The sequence below is a fragment of the Phalacrocorax aristotelis genome, chromosome 3 (assembly GCF_949628215.1).
Source record: "Phalacrocorax aristotelis chromosome 3, bGulAri2.1, whole genome shotgun sequence".
In the NCBI taxonomy this organism is placed as follows: domain Eukaryota; kingdom Metazoa; phylum Chordata; class Aves; order Suliformes; family Phalacrocoracidae; genus Phalacrocorax; species Phalacrocorax aristotelis.
Window position 1 is genome coordinate 4,339,288 of NC_134278.1, and position 18,498 is coordinate 4,357,785.

Sequence of the window (18,498 nt, forward strand, 5' to 3'; positions counted from 1 at the left end):
CCCAAACACAGAGGTTTCCAGCACCCACCACCCAGCAGGCTGCAGCGGGTGCCCCTGGAGGAACAGCTCCTGCTGTGATGTGAGTGGATGAGCATCGATAGCCCAGGGGAACACATGTCACCCCAGCACCATGAGGGACTGCGCTCACCATAGCACGGACCTCTCAGTGCCTCTGAGCAGGGATCAAGCTGTGCCTGTGCGGATTGTCAGCCCCAGGACTGGCCAAAACTGCTGTCGCCTGGGTTAATCCCAACCCAACTCGTGTTGGTGTAAGAGAGGCTGAACATGGGCAGATGCAATGTAGGGATGTGCTGGGACGAGCTGTGCCATACCCTGAGGTAGCACTGGGCTGGCAATGGCATTGCAGGGGAAAGTGTTCAAACCCATGCTATGGCACACAAAAAAGTCTCAGCTAAGGGAAAATCACTTAATTTAATTTACTACCAACAAATAACCCCTCCCACACAAACTTTTAACTACTGATTTGTGTTTTGAGAAGCAAAGGCAAAACATTAAGCTGACACAGGGGAAAACCTTCCTCCCTTTCTCCAGGCTCTGCTTCAGCCTTCCCTTTCCTCATCTCCAGTCCCCTTGTTGTCACTGCAGTGACAGTCTTCCCAGTCCCTTTGGTGAGTCCTTGAGGGGTCCCTGCCCCAGAGAAGGTTGTCCATGGCTGCTATTTTATTTTTATTATTATTTTGCAATTTTCAAGTGATTTGGCTGTTTTTCTTCAGTTGCGGCAGTGTGGTGTGGATCGGAAGATTCAGACCATGCCTTGCACAAAGAAGTATGAAGTGACGTCTGTGTTGTGAGCTAAGTGGCTATGGGATAACTGATATGTTGTTTCCTGTGGGTCACAAACCTTTATCCTGTAGATTATGGTTGCTTATAGCTCCTTTTCTCATTGAATAAATAAGAAATGACACATGGACACAGTGCACTATCAAGGATGTGCTACCCTTTTTGCTTATGATTTTTAAGTGTTAAATAGAAATTACTCGGACCAGCACTGCTCAGCAAAAGGGGGGTGTGAATGCATGTTTGGTAGGGAAGGGAAATAAAGAAAGTTGTATGCTGGGCCCTGTGGATCCTCGATGACTTAGAAATCTGCTGTATGCTGCAAAGCCAGCAAGCCCTGCATGTGATGTGTTGGGCCTGCAGTAACGCTGAAGCAGGCATGCATACGTGCCCTTGCAGAGGCAAGCAACCTTGCAGTGATGCTTATTAAGACCAAAAACCTATCCCAAACCTTTTCAGGTGGCTTATCCCCAGATGCACCTCTGGAGATGTTCAGAGGGGTAGCAGATCCATCCAGGAGGAAGGGCTGGTGGGGTCGAGCTGAGGTGGAGGGAGGCTCACCTTCCCGGCTTGATGTTTTCAACACTGCTATAGCTGGTTGAAGGGGACCAAACCTCTGAGGAAGATGGGCTTGGTTCCGTTTGACCAGCCAGAGCAGAGCATAGCTCCTGACCACGTAAACTCACTTGGCTTCATTCACTGTGCCTTACCTGCAAGGGGAATTAGATTGATTAGACAGGAGCACTGGCCGCTGACCACTGCTTAAAGGGAGAGAAGGATGGTACGGCACTTTGGACACCAGCTTAGGAGACCTCACCACTTTCCAGCTTAGATGATTTCTGGTACATCCATTTTGGGTGCGAGCTGGTCCCTGCACAGCATCCATGTGATGCCCCAGTTCCTGTGTGGTTGTCTGGACTAGGGTGAATTTCTCACTAATGCGTAAGTCAAAAGTATTTAAGGGTGGGGATAAGCCTCAGGAGATAATTCTGGGCCTCTGTCTAGAAGTTTCATAGCGCCTGGTCTTGTTTTAGACTCTAGTCCCAGCTCATGAGCCTGGACATAGGTAATGAGGAAAGCCTTTTGAAGCTTGGAGTGTTGGCATTTGTCCATCTTGAGCCATAACAACATGTGTCTGAAGATTTCTCGTCATACAGCTCTTTTCTTCCTGCTGTTTTCTCTCTCCTGAGTTTTCTTCTTTCCTTTTCTTTAAAAAAAAAAAAATAAAAAAAGGAAAAGTGAGAGGGAGGAAGGAAAGAAAGACGCGTCCTTTGTTAATTGAAGGGAAGTCACCTGCCAGTTGTCAGTCAGGCATCACTTTTCAGAGAGCCGCCCCGAGCCCTCCAGCTGTACCTGGGAGTCTCAGCAAGGAGACAGCTGCCGGAGACCACGAGCAGCGGGGCACGGGGCAGCTTCCAAACAGGACAAAAGCAGCATTTTTCCAACCCTGTGCATAGGCCCCTTTCCATGTGCATGTGGTTTTTCAGGGACCTGGTACATTTTTCTCTGAAAAACATTTTCATTAGGAGGGATTTTTTTTCTTCTTTATTTTTTTTTCTCCCCTTGCTCTCTCTGTGGTCAGCGTTGGGGGGAATATTAATTCGAGTATCCTTAGGAATCCTCTGCTTCCTTCATAGTTTCTCTTTGCTTCTTTAGGGCTATTCATTAGCAAGGAAAGCATCAGCAGCATAAACTCTATATTCCCTATGGAGACGTCCACCTTGCTGCCCAAAGAACAGCTCAGGCAAGCCTTCAGCTACAACACTCCTTTCATGAGCTTTCCCATCAGCGCTAGACTTTGGCACCCTTGATGGAAGTGAGGAAAAATCAGACCTGTCCTTGAGCTATTTGATAATTTTACCTTCAGCCAGGGTCAGAATGGTCCAACCACAAGGAGGAGCAGAGTTAAAACAGTGGCCTTGACCCCCAGCCAGGCTATAAATTTTCCTAAACCTTAGCCCTGTGTCTGCATGACTAGTCTGCATTATTTCTTCTCATATGTCCTTACAAGTGTGGGCCTGTAACTTAATCCTGGCCCATGCTGTGCAGCAAGAGTCAATGCCGATTGCAGGCTCCAGTGGAACAGGCGTATGCAGGCTGGAGACAGCTGCAGAAAGTAAATGAGGGATGGGATTCCCCTCCAGATTTAAACCCCAAATTTATACAGTCGGTCAAGTCTAGGGACAGGTTCAACTGACCAGCCAGAAGGCTTGGCTTCCTTTGTCAACACTTAAGCATATGCCACCATCCGAGGAGCCATAGGGTGTCTGAGACACCCACTTGTGACACGTAGGTATGGCATAGGACATGCCACGTGGCACAGGACATACCTAAGGAGCAACCAGAAGCCAGCGGGCTATTCTCAGGGTATCTCCAAATTTACTAGGAGCATGTTAATAAGGAGCAGCTAAATAAAGTCCAGATCTCCACAGACTATGTATTCTTCAAAGTTTTAGACATGAAGAGGTCACCAGGTGCAGAAAGGAGATGTGTTTGTGACATGGGCAATGGGTTGATCAGCAAAGCCAGGGAGAGAACAGAGGTCAGGATTCACACCCGTCTGTTCTTTCCATTGGGTCCCCCTTTATCTTGTGCAGTTTTAATGATTAAATAGAAAAGAATAATTTTCCTCTACTCTGCTTATCCTCTGCATTAGTCTTTATAACCTAAGAGTTAAATCTGTAGAATAAGAACAGGAGGAAACAATGTTTGACAAGCATCATCTTGAATTACATCTAGGAGACCACAGGGCTTGGGTCAGATGCAGAAGCCTTGGTTTTGATTCAGACCGAAATTTTGCAAACACATCTTGGTGTCTGAGGAACATTAAATGTCATTGGTTTCAAGGTCTCTATTGGTATATTAAATAGTGCTGAGGTACAAGCACAGGAACTCGGTGGTTTCTGCTGTGTTTAGCACAGTCGCTGGCACAGTTTTGACCTGTGCCTACTAGCACTGACCCTAACATTTCCCAGGCTCAGCTTGGGAATTAGGGCAGATCAAGGACCACCCCCAGTAGGGAGTTTGAAGGTGACCATCTACTTAAGAAAGTGAAAGAGCTGAACAGTCATATTTTTCCCCCATTGGTTCGAGGGCAAGAACACAAACACTATTTAGTGAACTAAGAGTGGCGTGGACAGTGAAACTTGGACTTCTAGGTGCCAAAGCCTCTTTGGAGTATGAAGCCAAGGAATACCAGCTACTGTGATAAAAGCCAGCTGGCTCCAGTATTGCCTACAGCAGCGTGCGGCCAGCCTGAACTACACAACTGGTCTGGAGGTTGGACAAGAACATGGGTATGGATTTGCTGAATTATGGCGTCTACCTGCTAGCAGTGCCTCTCGTAGCCAGGCTGAAATTAAGTTGTGAGCGTTAATCATTGCAGCATAGGCTTGTCCTTATGCTTCTAACTAGATCAGGTTTGTTGAGGCTATTTTGGGGTGGAATTCCTGCAACTTCCCATGGGAAATGAGCATCTGAAAACCTTTCAAAACCTAGGCCACAACGCTAGTAACTGTCCCTGTAACTGCAGAGCTTCAAAATATTTCCTAAAGAGTTTCTTAAAATAAATTAATACTGATTGAAAACTGCTTAAAGTTTTGAATATTTGGCCTGTAGTGGAAGAAGGAAATGTATGAGAAATGGTTTGAGCTCTTCAGCTCTGTGGAACAGGATATTCAGGATGTCATGGAGTTATCCAGGATATCTCCAGGCAGCCCTAGATAGGTGAGAAGCAACTGGTCCACTGTCTTGCAGTCTGCAAAAAAATATACTGCACTCATTGCTACACGGTGTTATTAGAGCAAAGAATTAAGCAGTGCCCAGAAGAGGAAGGGACATTTGTGTACATGGCAAGAACATCCTGAGTTATGATAATACAGGTTTAGGAAAAAAAGCCTATCATTTTTGAAAAGGCTGTGTGCTTGCTTTGCTCCACAGTGTCACATTAAACAGGAGGCAACTTTCTGCAGCCTGTTCTGTTACTGTACTGAGACAGTGTATTGAATTCATCGATTGACCCACTACAGAAATTCCTGTATCTATAGCATTCTTTTTAGTCCCATTAAAGAAGATCTTGTTATGAATTACTAGGAGTAAAGAGGAGAGTTTTGTAAATGATGTGAGATCTAGATCATATTCGGTCTCTCTCCTTGCAAGTCATTCCTACCCAGCGCTGTTTAATTCTTTCTCCCTGTCACTAAATCCAAAGCATTTTCCACCAGCTGAGAATGGATGACCATTATAGAGGCTATCGGGGATGTAGTGATTTTTAGAATTCCCTTGAAAAGCATTTTCAGGACAGAGTAAATATTATTTTGTTTAGGTGGAACCTATAGCCAGATGGGTGATTTTTCCAGAGGAAGATGTGCAGAATACATCTTTGTTATCAAATTTGCATGGATTCAGGAGTTGGCAACCTCTTTAGATTTGTGGATCCCTATGTGCTTTCCATGGGCACTGAGGGCACTGTAGAGTGAATAAACTGCCTGTCTATATTTGGCAAAGTCATATTCAAATAAAATGCAATTACAGAAAAGTATTTGACTCCTTGCAGTAGCTGGAAGCAGAGGACACTGGCGATGTCTCCCTGAAACCACACACTTCCTTACATTCCATAGCAGCCTAATCCATATGGGGATATAAAGAAGCATGTCATCTCATAAGAGAAGTCTGGACTGTGACCTCTGGACAGCAGGACAGCCTGTCATCCTCCACTCCCGAAGCGGTAGTGTTGCTCCTCAGTCATGTTTCAGAGTTGGTGGTCTGCATCCTCCTAGGAAAAGCAGTGGCAGCACAAAAACCTGTAATTTGGCTGGTGCCTTTGGCCAGTTTGGGTTGTTTTGGAGGTATATTTTCAGGTGGTTCAGATTTTCTAGTGCCTGTCATTTGCAAGCACTCCCGTGTGTGCCATTGCACAGTGCCAAAGGCTGGAATCTTGTGCGTGTGTGGAAATGCATGTTGGGGCATGTCTTGGGTTTGTTTTGATAGCACTGAAATCCTGGAAAACTAGGGTTTGCTGTAAAAAAACAAGTCACAAGAGTGAGAGGTGATAGATAGTGTTCTTTCCTTTCACTTTATTATTATTATTATTATTTTTATTATTATTATTATTATTGGTATTGAGGCAGGGCCCTGAGGACCTGGCTGAGAACAGAGGCTGCTCATACACGCACAGGGAGATAGTCCCTGCTCTGCAGAGCTGCCTGGCCAAGTAGGGAACGCGTTCAAAACCAGACAGCAGCTCACTGGAGTCTGGCCTGGTTTTAGGTTGTAGAGTCACGCAGTCATTTAGGTCAGAAGGGATGTCTGGAGGTTTCTTGTGCATCTCCTGGCTCAAAGCAGGGCCAGCTTAGGTCAGGTTGCTCAGCATCACGTCTAGCTGAGTTTGAGTCTCTCCAAAGATGGAGATGCCTTGAAGCTTTGAAGGAAACACAAGGGCTCTTTGAAGGCAGATCCTAGTAAGAGGATGCTGGCCAGGCACAGACTCCTGACAGCAGAGCAGCGCTACATGTGCTCCTCAGAGGCTGCAGGTCTCCCTGGAGGATGGAGGCCGCTCCCCAGCTTTGCTGTCACTCTCGAGGCATTTTATTGTGTGTTTAAGATGTCAGGTCAGGGTTGCTCTCCATGCCTACAGTGTTCTCCATCCTCCCCTGCGGCAGAGGTGTTCCCCGGCATGATATTAGTTCAGAAAAATGTCTCTTTTGCAACTTCACCCCCATGTTTCTCACATGCAAACACCTAGCTTTTTCTGCCCCTACTTCTCCCTGTGAGCTGCTCAGTAAATCTGTTTTCTTATATGATGTAAGTCTACAAAAGGGTTTAGGATGGAAGCCCATCCCACGGCGTTGTTCATCATAACAGTCAGTTGGGGCTGAACTGGTCAGTAAACCTACATTTTTACTTAGAGCCAAACTTGAAGGACTAAATATTTTGTGGCTATGACAAGGCATGAAAGGGATTTATGTGCTTTTCGTGCGTTGGTAGAAAAAAATTGTACATGGAAGCTCACAACAGAAAAGAGAGTCATATTTTTCTTCTGAACCTCTGCTTGGACTCTGCTTCTGTATCTGTCAACAGTGGAGAAGCAATCAGAGCAGTTACAGATATTGGTAATAGAAATTATTTTTGCTGGCATGTTGCTCATGGAACATTTCAAGCCTCAGTTATTGCCACATTTGTCAGGGAATATCCTGGGACAGGTAATAGCTGCATCCTTTAAGTAGCAGCAGTCCAGCAGAACTGGGAAAACTTGTGGTATCTGCAAATATAAACTTGTAATTCATACGTCATGAGTAGCTTTTCTTTTCCATGGATTTAGAGGCTGTTGAGTCTAGGAATGGCTCAAATTTATTTTCACTTAAACCCTTTGTAATTCTGATATTATAAATGCTGCTCTAAGTAATTTTGGTCACATTAAAAACTGCAGATGACCAGGTGGGTGGTTTTTGGGGGGAGTTTCTTTTTCTGTTTTAAAGTAATATAAAGACCTTCCCTTGTGATTTCTAGAAAAATTCATGGCAGGGAATTTCAGGTCCTCAGTCATTATTTCATTAACGTCACTAACTGATAAATGAATGCAAGTTTTAAAGAAAGATGACACACAGAGTGACCCAGTAAATTATATTGCTTAGAAGTCCACAGAATGAGGAATGGTGTCTGCTGTTGTGTTACACAGAGATCTTTACACCAAGGGCAACACAGGTGTGACAAGCAGACATTCCTGTTCTTTATTTTTTTTCAAATGTAAGGCAGACCAGTATTATAGGAGCATTTAATGCATTTTGATTTAAGATTAAGAACTCAATGTAATATTTAAGTCCCAGTTACATGAAGGCTTTTCACTCAGAAGAGGTGATTTCAGTAGAGCCATGACTCAGTCTGTGGGTTCCTACTCTTTTGGTGATAGAAATCTGTTCATATGAGTTACCGGTAATAACAAATGGATATATGTTTTTCTCAGGCTAGTCAGCTCTCATGTGAATCTGCACAATTTTTATTAATCATGTTTATAACCACTTAATCGGGTAAATAGGACCAACCCCGTTTCATCTATGTGCTACATTTAGGGCCATGAACAAGACTGGAATAGGGGCTACTGCAACAGCCGTATATTGTAAGAGCTTTTCTCCATTAAGGAAAAAAGATACCTTTGCCAATGAAATTTAATTTAGGGTTGGAAAGTGACCCCCCCCCTCCAAGGCTTTGACCCCAAATTTCTTGCTTCTCATTCCAGTTGCACCGAAGTTTTTGGTTGTAGTCCTGTCCCAGTAGGTATCAAGCAGGGAAACTGAGGCACAGCAGAGGGAAATGGACAGAGGGGGCCAGTGCCAGGTCTCCAGAATCCCCACACTGTTTGCTACCAAGTACGTTACTGCACCTTCATACAAGTGGCTATTGAGCATGACAGAGGAGTGCAAGGTGGTGAGATTCACCTCACCTGGTGTTGGACACAGAGAAGTTGTACATCCAACCTCACTAGGGGCTGGGCTGGTGGCAGCTTTGACAGGGACACGTACCATCACAGACTGGCAGTGGGAAGCCAGAAACTTAACCCAGGTGAGACTGAGGGCAGGAGAGAGAAGTCCCATTCCTCCAATAGGAAAAATAGAAATTTGCTATCTAGAAAATAGGGAAGGAAATAACAGCATCAACAAAATTCATGGGTTTAATAAAAAATTCTGCCTAAAGGTGGGAGGACTGGAAAAAAAGGATTAAAAAAAAGGTTTAAAGATAAGTTAGGGAAATTCTCATTCAGACATGAGCAGCAGTCCTGTTTAGCAAGCCTTTCATTTTGGTTCCTGACTTTTGCTAAGCTGTCTAAACTCCTGTGTCCTTATAAGTACGACTATCAGCCTTTGTCCAAGGTGACTCCTTTCTGGAGGTTTTCCCTTTTTGCTTGTTTCTGAAATAAGCTGAAGAGTTCTAGGGCAAAGAAGTTTTTCACAGATGCACTTTCTAGGTTCGTTTAATATAAACGGAAGAGATATTGTCCTTCAGCAATGTTGGGAGGTTTATAGCCTCTTACTGGCAGTGCGTTCTTAAATTTCTCATAGGCCTGTATCAAAGTATCATACAAATTCTGGGACCAGATAGTGGGTTCAGAGTGATTAGTGATGAAACAGAGTTATCATTTGGAAGATCCTTGATCCCAAACACATAGGTAGGCAAATATTCCTTATTTATGTACATTATTCTGGTACTATTTGTGGGCTGGGATTTTAAAATCTTATGTAGGTATAAATGGGAATTTATTGATGATGCTAAAACCTAACTTGAGCAAGATTGGTATTAAATTCAATGACATGAATGAACTGGGACTGCTGCAGTAAAGGCTCACTAGGTTGGCTTTCCAGACCACACTGTTCCAAGATTTAGAAAACCCAGTACAGGTAGAATGAAGAAACATGGATTGGGAAATTATAGCTAAGTTACTAGAAGTTTAGGAGCTGAACGCGACACATGCTTGAGTGTAAAAGATTGACAAGAATGGCAATAAAAGCCTGCAATGAAGGAAGCCAATAGGGTATAAAGGCATCCATTTAGAGCCATTATCTTTCTTTTTAACTACCCAAGAATATTATATTCATTGTGAACAGCAGCTATGCAAACTAAGAGCCAAGAGATCATGCTTTTTTGAGCCACTGAGAGTAACCCAATCATCTGAGGCATACCCAGAGCCACATCTGTCCCTGCCTAGCATGAGGAAGAGAAGGAGGAAAGAATGGGGCAGCTGTCCTCCAAGGGTCGCTGTGATCTGGATGGTTTGCACCGAGGACGAGAGGGGAGGTGATACTCCCAAAACAGGCTCTCTAATACGCCTGGCATTCAGGCACTCACTCATCTGGGCTCTTTGTCAAGTTTCTTTTTCCACCCTGCATTGCAGGATGAATGCTTTCCCAGGAGCAGTTGTTGCTGGAAGGATAGAGGCTGCTTAGCTGTTCATTTGCCTGTCTACATGCACATGCATACTGAGGTGCATTGATGTGACAGCAGATGGGTAAAGAAGAGTCATCCCATTGACTTAAAAGGAGGAAACCCCCCAGCCTGGGAGCTAAAAGGTGTTGCGGTTTCTCTCCCTAATCCTTTCAAATACTCTGCCCCTCTCCACAGGAAGGATTTGAGCCCAGATCTTTGCATGGTTGGAATTTACCACCTCATTGTTCCCCTGCCTACATGAAAAGGCACCTTGCATGAGGCAAAAAATCATGTAGGGCCTTTTCTTGCTTGTCTTGCAAATTTTCTGTGTGACAGCGGGCAAATCGGTTCGGTTAACATTTTAGCCTTGGTACCCAAATTTGTTTTCTGAGGGTATATTTGTGCAGCAGGGCTAATTAGTTTCATCTAAACACTGTCCTAACCACAGCTTCCAGGAAGCTTAAAGCTCAGCAAAGCAAGTTTGCAACTGTCTGCAAAATATAGCCTATGTCTAGCCAGAGACTATATTTAGGCACTTGTGTTTTGGAGGTGTTTTGTATGCCTGGGTTTTTTAAACTCTGGTGGGGCTTCATGAGGGTGTCTCAGACCTTACTGAGTTTGGTCCATAAACTATGGTAATGAGGTCTCCATCTGAAGTCAGTGGGAATAAGACCTCAATGAGCACCAATGAAACACCCAGTCCTAGTGTGCCGATATTTAATGTCTTGAAAAAGGGCGGCACTAAGCAGAGTACAAAGCTGGAGAAAATAAGTGAGTTGCCCAAGGTTATTTGGAAATGCTCTCAGAATCACCATCAGTCCTGTCAAAATGACCGTCCTCCTACTAGTCTCCTTGTTTAATTTTCTACCACTTTTACCTCAATATAAAATGATATTCGCATTATGACTCTTTAAGTTATATTGTCTGTTTTACCTAGTCTAATACATGGTGCTTTTAAACTGACATCTTTGCTCTGGCTTAGCCCCATCATATTTTATTTAGCCAGTCTGATCCTTTGCACCAGAGCAGAATAACTGCTCTTGAGCAAAGCCTGCTCACCAGTATTCCCAGATTATGGGTGGGGAAACTGAGGCACAGAGGTGAAACTGTTTGCCTGCAGCAAACTGGAGAGCCTGTTCCAATGCCCTTACAGGACTCCCTTGCCCCTTATATTTCCCTTTTTTTCCCAGACCTTGAATGCACGTGAAGTTGGAGAATAGTGCAATTTAGGATAACCATCCCTTGAGAAGCTGGTAGGATTTTTGTCACTGGCTTGAAAAGGTGGGGAATCTCCCCTGTCTTCTTTCTGCATCTAAGACTGTTTATCTGGAGATTTTTGGATTGCCTCATACCATGAACGCTTCCCCAGTTCGGAGCTTTCTCCTGGAGGCCAGGAGGCCTAATGGTATGCTCTGAGAGTGGGTGCAAAGGGCACAGCCTTGGCGAAGAGGACAGTGCCCTTTTCCTCCAGTTCATTTTTTTGGTTATTTCCTCCCCATGTGGTCCAAGAGCAGGGATTTGGGGGGATGTGCTGACAGAGAAAGAGAATAAATCCATGCTGGGCTCTTGACAGCTTCAGTCGTGCATTCCCAATTAAAATAACCAATACTGCTAACAGACTGGAAATACAAGGAACAGCTACCGATGGAGGGCAAGGACTTCAGGACACCCAGGAGTGTGTCAAGAGGGGCCACCTCTCTCTGTTGACTCCAGAAGGATCCAGGGTTGATTGTGCTCTTCACTTAGACTCCTTACTTAAGGGCCTAAGGGTAATGGGGATGAATCTGGACCTATGAGTGTCTGTACTCCTGCTTTCCATCTGTGAAATGGTGAAAGCACTTTGCTGTCTAATAAAGATTCTGGAGTGAAAAATATATCAAAGAGTGCAGAGAAGTCACAGTCTAACAGCTGGCTTTGGTGGGCAGGGAGGCACTAGTGGAAACTTGCTGGTGACCACTTATTTCAAGGTTAGAATTAAAATCAGAAGGTCACTTCCCCTGGAAGGTGTTAATCACATCTGGGCACCCTTTGCAGTCAAAGGAGGCTCCTCAGGAGCAATCTGACTGCAGAGCTTCCCAGGAGATGACACTGCCCCTCCAGCCTATGCTGGCCAGCTGACATCCTACAGTCTTTCCTCAATGGCCCCGCACTGCCCGGGTCACTGAACGTTTGCCTTGTGAGCTGAGAGATCTGGCCAACAGGGCACCTCACACCAACTCTTCTACCCTTGTGAACCAAACCCTTTTTCTGAAGATGGTCCTGAACATCAAACACATCCTTTGGTTTTGTCTCTCCATAGCTATGAGCCTGAACACATGCACTTTGAAAGGATGCTTCAAAGCCACGGTCACAGGCTGCATCCAGGCAGTGTCGTCTGGTCCCTAAGAACCTGGGAGTGGGTCTGGGGTCCTGTTTGGACCATGAGGGCACCACCCTACCACTCTTCTCTTTTCCATCCTCGACACCTCTTGCCCTGCCCAGAGTTCCTTACATTCCCTTACGATACTTTGCACAACCCTGGATGTGTGACACCGGCTCTTGCCTGTGCTCTCTAGGTTTGGCCATAAATACCAGCAATTCTCATGCCGCAGGAGATATTGCATTTAAAAAAAATAAATCTCAGACACTACCTTCAGCAAAGAAGCAGCTGGTCTCTTCATCCTCCTTTTCTGGGTCCTTTGTTGCTTCATAGCACCCCAGGGGTGTTATCAGGGCTGACATCTTCAGTAAGGGATGTTTCCCTCCTCTTTAAGGTTTCCCCAAGGAAGCAGGAGCTGGCATGGTCAGAAATGCTGTCCAGCAAGCAGCCTATGCCTCGAGGTGCCGAGGAGTCTTTTAGCGAAGGCTGAGACTAAAAAAGCACTTGAAGCACCTTATACTACTGACCCCTCTGTGTGCTTGAGTGTGCATGTCGGGGAGTGGGCAACTCCCCCTCTCCCACTCTCCTCTGTACCACTGCCTCTGTTTTTCCCTTCTCCCTAGTGACAACCATCACTCTCCCCTCACTCAGTTTTCTATCGTCTGGGCTCATCTCCCCCAACTTGCAGTAGCATCCTCTTAACTCCCTTGCTAGGTCTATTGCTAAGTGCTTGTCACCAGTATTTCTGTCTCATCCTGCTCAGGGCAGACATCGGGTTGCCTGTTGGCTTTTCACACACATCCTCATCTCTCTTCCCCTCCCTGCCTTGCTCTACCCCTAAGATGCTCGCCTGCCATCCCCACTCGGTCCCTGCCCTGGCAGGCTGTCACAGTCCCTTTTGTATCGCCTAACCCCCAGCCCAGCCCACCCCATCGCCCCGTCGTCCCACCTGCCTGTGTCCTTTACAGCCTGTGCCCATTCCCGTCCCTCCTGTCCACCTCAATCACCCCGCTGACAGCAGCACGTTGAGTGACTCCACTTCAGCTGTCCTATGCCGGGAGGGCACGTCTTCATTTCATCCTTTTTTCCAACGCCGCAGCTTGGTCCCGTCAGAAAAAAAAAAGGAACCCACCAAAGATTTCTGAGAATAGAGGCATTTATTGCAAGTACATCAGTTTAATATTTTAACAGCCAGAGGGCTGCTGCAGGAGGAGGAGGAGCAGGGAGCTGGAGCTGGTCTGAAATCCTAGTGGGGCTCTTTGGTTAGCAGAAGTGATCAGGCAGGACAGGAAGAGCTGGGCTTTTGCAAGCGTTGGGGGCAGACAACATAGGCTGAGCCCAACCAGCTCCACCGGTCACACTGGTACAGCCAGGAATATGGACCATGCCCCGGGTCCTCCCCGCCCCGGTGTCTAGAAATCACCATTAGCTATAATTGCCTTTTCTTCTTTTCTCCATCAGAGCTGTCCAAAAAACAGCATCTCTGGGATACTAGAAATGAATCCGTTTGTATGGGTGGATGTTTGCAGAGAGGTGTGACCAATCTCCTGTCTGGCAGGTAGTATTAATGGGGTGTGTGAGTGCCCCAGAATGCCTCTCAGGTCCTCATCTCACCCTGGGAGAGGGAAGCACTACTGAAATTTTGCTTTATGGCTGGGAAACTGAGGCACGGGGTGACATGTCCAAGTTCTTGGAAGGGGTATATGGCACAGGAAGTACTTAAAAAAATCACACCCTTTATGCTACATCTAAATTAGCAAATTAAATATGACTGGCAGAATTCCCTGGCCCTGATGCCAAATGGCCCACATGGATATTTTTAAGGCCTTTTAACCTCCAGAACAGGGTTGCTGCATCCACCTGCCTGTTGGGACATGCCTTATCCCATGCAAACTCCTGAACTGTGCCTGGGAAATGCTGGGAGAGAGTAACCATCTCAACCAAAACCAGGCCGAGGGTGTTCCTGAAGTAAGGATGGTCAAGTTCCTGCACCCAGGAGCATTGCCTGGTCCTGTTTCCTTTACTTTAGGAGGCTGCTCGCTCAGACAGTCTGTTTTTCACCATAGAGCCTGCTCCCTGGTGAGCATCCTGCCCCATCCTTCTACTTCTTTTATCCTAGGTGAGTGTTCAAACCTCTGGAAGTGACTGCAGGGTTATGCGGTCGCTCTGCTTTTAACGTGAAAACAATTCTCTGCCAAAGAAAGATGAATGCACTTCAGAAGTATTTTTCCCCCCAGAATTAAAATGTTGTGGCAGAAAAAAGGGGTGTGGGGGGTGGAGTGGAAATTACATATACTTTTAAAGGGTAATTTGGTTTAGGTCTTGTAGGAGTCTGGTAAGGAGCAGAGTGATGGGTTTACTTTCCAATTTGCTTCTTTAACTCAAATCAAGTTGAGGATGTTTCCAAATTCCAGCTTAAGGCAAAAATAAAAAAAAAAAAGAAAAAGAAAATAGGGGGAAAAAGTGTGAAACTAAGATAAATCACTTAGGGAGATGCATTGTACTGGTCCTGTCATTTCTGGTATAACCCTGGTCCCTTGCTCCATGGTAAACAACAGTAATATTAATTAAAATAAAGGCCATAGCCTGTTTTTTGCTGAATTCACAATCATGCATACCTACACAACGTGACAAAAATAATTTTTTCTTTAAGCATTTTTAGAGTGCTCAAAATTTTTTTGATAGGAAAGAAAAATGTTTATTTGATCAGCACTGTGAAAGAAAATAGACTGGGAAGGAGCATTCCTCCCCCTCCCCAACCAAGCAGTATGAATAAATTACTAAAACCCCAAAAACTTCTGCCATTCAGCGCAATGTGTTCCTGGTGTTGCTTGTCCGTGATGTTACATGACTCATGCTCAGCGTGCTTTCCTACGGGCATTTGCTCCTCTGAAGCAGAGTTCAAGCCTGAGAGGGTGCAGTGCACAGGTGGGGAGCTGTATAACCCCCCCAGAACAGCTTTCATAGCTGACGTGCTTTGCAGAACAGGTGGGTTCCCTCGCGGCGTGAGCCAGGGAGACGAGGATGTCACCCTCTGCCTTGGAGACTCTGCAAAAGCCGTCTGTGGTCAATGGGGGCAGAATGAAAAGAAATGGAAGAACAAATCTGAGCACCTCATCTTTGCAGCATAACCGAGCCCCCAGCTTTGGCTTTCACATCGACTCAGCATCCTGGGCTGCATCCCCGGCAGCGCGGGCAGCCGGGCGAGGGAGGGGGTCCTGCCCCTCTGCTCCGCTCTGTGAGTTGTGACAGGACAGGGGGTGGTTGTTTTAAACTAAAAGACAGTATGTTCAGAGTAGATATAAGGAAGAAATTTTTCCCAGTGAGGGTGGTGAGACCCTGGCCCAGGCTGCCCCGAGAGGTGGTCGACGCCCCATCCCTCGAATCATTCCAGGTCAAGCAGGACGGGGCCCTGAGCAACCTGCTCTGGTTGAAGATGTCCCTGCTCATGGCAGGGGGTTGGACTGGATGACCAAAGGTCCCTTTAAAAAGTTCCCTTCCGACCCAAACCATTCTACAATTCTATGATTCTATTCTATGACCTTTCCATTCCACCATTTGAAACGTAGCTGTAGTGGTGGTAGTGCCACATCATAGACAGCTTGCTCCTGGGAAGCACAGCTGGAAAAGCATGACGGTCTTACCAGGGTGCTGAGATAACACCGCTCTGCCCTCCCTTTCTCTGAAAGCTGTAGCTGAATCAGGTTGATGGGAGCACGGGCACAAGACCACCATGGAAAGGAAGGAAAAGGGACAACAACACATCTTGTTCATGCCAGCAATGTGAGGTTGAAGGGCAGAGGATGTGACAGGGTGAGGAGGCCCTCATGCCTCAGTTTACCCACCTGCAAAAAAGGGAGAATAAGACTGTTGACTTTCCATTGCCTGACTGTAGTTTGTCCAGGCTCTGCATTAATCTTGCCATGGAAATATTCCGTTTGGGCAGCTGGGGGCTGACGATCTCCTCTAACACCCTGGGTAGATGCCTGGCAGATTTTGGACATGGCAAGCTGAGCCTGAGAGCAGGGTTTGGTGTCGCTGGAGCCTGCCTGTGCTCGGAGGCAGTGCTGGGTTTCATGAGGATGCAGCGGTGGCAGCTGGGCGCAGGTTGGGCATTTGACTTCTTCTGAGGCCACGTGGAAGCTGTAAAAGGTGGATGTTTCTTATTTAGAGCTACTGATACACCTTGCAGTGATACTGAGAGCAGCAGTTTAGCTCAGGGCCCTCACATGGTCCCATGTGGTCATGAGATTAACCCTGGCTGGCCTGAATTTCCTATAAGGTTATCAGCTCATTCTTTATGGAAAGAAAGGTGTTTGTCCCTCTAAACCCACTATCTTGGTCCATTGCACACACTTGCAATCTGAAAATTTCACTGCAAAATGGACGGTCTTCGGACAGTCGTCTTTTTTGTCTTTTTTTTTTTTTTTTAAATCCCATTTGTTTGAAAGAAAAATGTTGAACGCGCTGAATATTTTTGAGTCCTAGGTAATAATCTATAGGGCATAAACTGCCCAAACTATGTTCACTTCATTTTTTATTTTATCTTTATTCAACTTTAAAGAATCATTGGATTCTGGGTAAAATCAGTCCTCCACAGTGCTCCATGCTGATTACCATTCATGAGATAATTGCTAAGATGGATAACTATAAACTTGCCAGGCAACTGTTTCTCTTGTAGCATTTAAACCACTGTAATGTTAACCAAGAAGAGACTAATTTCTGTGTGAGGTGACTGGCCTCATTTGGAATGACAAAATTGTAACCATCACTAGAGAAACGTGTTTTGTATAATTAATGCAAAAGAGCTATGGAAACCTTATTTATGGCAATTGCACATAGATTGTTTCTTTAATGGCCAAACACCTCTTCCCTGGAGTTCTCAGTGGGCACTTGTCTCATATGTCCTTCCACTGTAGGACGTTTATTTGGTAATAGATGGTTGATGTGCAAATACAGTCAGTAAAAGGGTTTATAAATACTGGAGCTTTTCACAAGTGTTCAGATGGAGGAACTGGGTGGGGGAAGGCAAGTACAGGCTATGTGAGATGAAAAGTTGCAGTGATGTCAACTTCTGCTGTGGCAGGTAAATGAACAGATGCTTACACCCAGAGCGACAGTGTTCTGCGATGTGGCTGTGTTTGATCTGATAAACCGAGCAGAGTTTAGGGGCTTTCAGGGTACTTTCTCAGGGGGAAGCACATGGGGCTTTCTCCTGCATGGGACACCCCTGAGGCGACAGCATCCCTGCTGCTGGAGGCTGGGTGAGGGGACTGGGGAGGGGGCTCAGCCTGATCCTCTCTGTGATGATGATGGATATCTAAAACCTGGATCTCCTGGCGATTTTGTGTGGTAGTTCTGGTATTCCTGGCTGATGCTAATAGGGTAATTTTGCTTTGCCACTTTGTTTTCTTTGCCATTTTAACCCTGTAATACCTACCTTCACCTGACAGCTTTGCTGGTTGGTGGAAAGCAACCAGCAATGGTTGGTTTTTTCATGAGTAGTGAAAAACTTGGGGTTTTTTTCCCATCTTGGTCTTCACTAGCAACTGTTATTCTTCAGGATCCTTTCATTGAGGGTCCTTTTAGTGTGGGAATGATACAGGTGCCATTTATTTTGAACAGTATTTTGTAGCTTTACTGTCCTAAGTAACAGATGCTCCAGACACTGCTTTGTAGCTCTGTGCTGCAGTGCACCAAGAGCCATGGACTTTTCTAATTTTCATCATTGGTGTGAAGTCCCTGTTAGAGTGAGGTAAAGACAAATTATATTCAGACACACAAGATTAATCTTTTCTGGGTTTGCTTCAATGGTGGCGAAGCGATTGGTTTTTGTTTCTGTACGTTCCCCAGAGGGATGCGAAGAGGATGGAGAGGAACAGATCATCTGCCCTTCTGGCTGTGCCTTCTTTCACACTGCCTGGGTAAAAGCGGTGAGGAACAAGGAAGGTTGTGGTGCCTCACACCTGCTTGCATATTTGTGGGGGTGGAAAAGAGCAGATGTCCAGAGCTGCCAATTCTGGGAGTCCTGCAGGAATGCAGGGCCTGTGACAGCTGATAGAGCTGGAGAGGGTTTGGGTGGGGGAGCATGCCTGCACGCTGCCTGAGAGAGTAGGTGATGGGGAAGGGAGGTGGAAATTTGGCGAAGAATCCAGAATGAAAAAGGCTGTTTGAACCTGGAACGCTCATAGCCTGGTGCAGAAATTAAGCCCTTTACCCTTGGAAGATACCCAGTCTTAGAGTCTCTGCTCGAATTTGAGTGTGCTTTCTGGGTTAAGCAATGGGAAGATCAGGTTGCTGACCTCTTCAGACTTGGCCTGATACAGCGGCTGCCAACAGATATGATCAGTCCAATTCCAGCCATCAGAGCTTCAACTCCAACAGTCCCTTGTACCTTTACAAAGGGACAGCAGGCATGAGAGGAG

At 45.8% G+C, this 18,498-nt stretch overlaps 1 long non-coding RNA gene across 1 annotated transcript; it reads right to left on the reverse strand.

Annotated features, from left to right (window-relative positions):
• Positions 1–414: 414 nt before the first annotated feature.
• Positions 415–12,945, reverse strand: LOC142054265 (uncharacterized). Its single transcript, XR_012659471.1, has 3 exons — positions 12,345–12,945; positions 1,616–2,005; positions 415–1,508 (listed from the first exon to the last, which is right to left on the reverse strand). It is a non-coding gene; the product is annotated as an uncharacterized LOC142054265 (long non-coding RNA).
• Between the last annotated feature and the right edge of the window lie 5,553 nt (positions 12,946–18,498).